This window comes from Dasypus novemcinctus, chromosome 20, assembly GCF_030445035.2.
Source record: "Dasypus novemcinctus isolate mDasNov1 chromosome 20, mDasNov1.1.hap2, whole genome shotgun sequence".
NCBI classification, from domain to species: Eukaryota; Metazoa; Chordata; class Mammalia; order Cingulata; family Dasypodidae; genus Dasypus; species Dasypus novemcinctus.
The window spans coordinates 36,841,753-36,843,222 of NC_080692.1; the positions used below are offsets into that span (position 1 = coordinate 36,841,753).

Genomic DNA, 1,470 nt, shown 5'->3' on the forward strand with positions numbered 1-1,470 from the left:
AGCAGACTTCTCCCGTTATACACGCACTCGTGTATGTGTGTGTGTGTGTGTGGTATATCTGTGTGTGTCGTGTAGTTCTCTGCAATTCTATCATACGAGGAGCTTAATTTTAGTACACATAGGACTTTGGTGAACTTTTAATTTTGATCTTTTCTCCCTCACTCACCTCAGCATGCTACATCCAGAATGTAACTCTGCCTTCACATCTTACACTAGCTGGGAAGCTAGTATATCGGCTTGCCTAAATTAGAGAGTCTGGAAGTCCCTAACTTTTCTGAGGAACCTTATCTGAAGAAGTCTTCTTTAATTGCGGTTTTATCCCAAGGACCATGAATGTTTCCCTTCAAAAGCTGCAGGTTAATGAGGTAGAAAGGGCAGAGAGGTGAAATGGAAACTAGCAGAAGGGCAAACAGTGTGGCTTCCACCTCACTAGTGGACAGGAGCCCACCAGGGTTGAAAACTCAAATAGGAGTTTGCCCCACACATAGTTCTGCAGCACGGGTCACAGATAGGAATCTGGATGGCATACGTCATCATGATGAAGGCATGAAGTCAGGCAGACGGAGGCAAAGATGGCCATGATGAAGAAGATGAGTTGCCTAGCACCATGGGGGGCAGACGCGGCACAGGAGGTGTCAGTGCTGACAGATTCTGCCGGGGTCTTCAGCTCTGGTGAAAAACCACACACAAAGTTAATGAAGATCAGGGCACCCTTCCCTCAGTCCACAGGGTCTGCCCACTCTTCTATCTTCACCTCCTTCAAGGGGATCAAACAAAACATCAAAAAATCAGTAAAGAAGCCAGGCTAGTCCCAAAAAGCCAGTGGGGGACTGGAAGGCTCTCATCCATCTACCACAAAAAAAAACAGGCACTGCACAGCTGCTGTATCACCATACTGGTCCCAAACACCTCAGCCCAATATTGGTATTTTGGGGCATAAATGTTTTTCTGAAACTCTTCCTGGAACTCCTGATCCACATGGTTATAAGGGAAGCATTGTTGTTCACACAAGACCTGCTGCCACCTGGCCTTCTTGGTGTTAGTTACCGGCTGGTAACACATCCTTTCCCTCAAACTCAGACCAGCGCAGTCTCCCTCACAAAAGTCCATGTGGTTCTGTGTCTTCATGAAGTTTTGAAATAAGACCTCTCTGGAAATTCTGTGCTGTGCTATTGCTAATATTTAACCAACTTTACCTTGCATTTAAAGGCAACAACCCAGACTAAGCCTGCAATAGATGAGTTTGTTCTCTGACACAGGACAATGCACACAAGTTCCTACCTTTTTAGGGGTGTTCAGCGAGGGGTCGAGTGGGGGGGAGGGCAGCTGCCTCCCTCCTTCTATACTGACTTTGTTTTTGAGGTACTGGGGGCCGGGGATTGAACCTGGGACCTCATATGTGGGAAGCCAGTGCTTAACCACCAAGCCACGTCAACTTCTCTGAGTAGGCGTTCTCATTTTTTTTTTTTT

The 1,470-nt window shown here is 46.7% G+C and overlaps 1 pseudogene; it reads right to left on the reverse strand.

Moving 5' to 3' along the window:
• Nucleotides 1–284: 284 nt before the first annotated feature.
• On the reverse strand, nucleotides 285–1,062 carry LOC111764590 (phosphatidylinositol N-acetylglucosaminyltransferase subunit C-like; annotated as a pseudogene).
• Nucleotides 1,063–1,470: the final 408 nt, after the last annotated feature.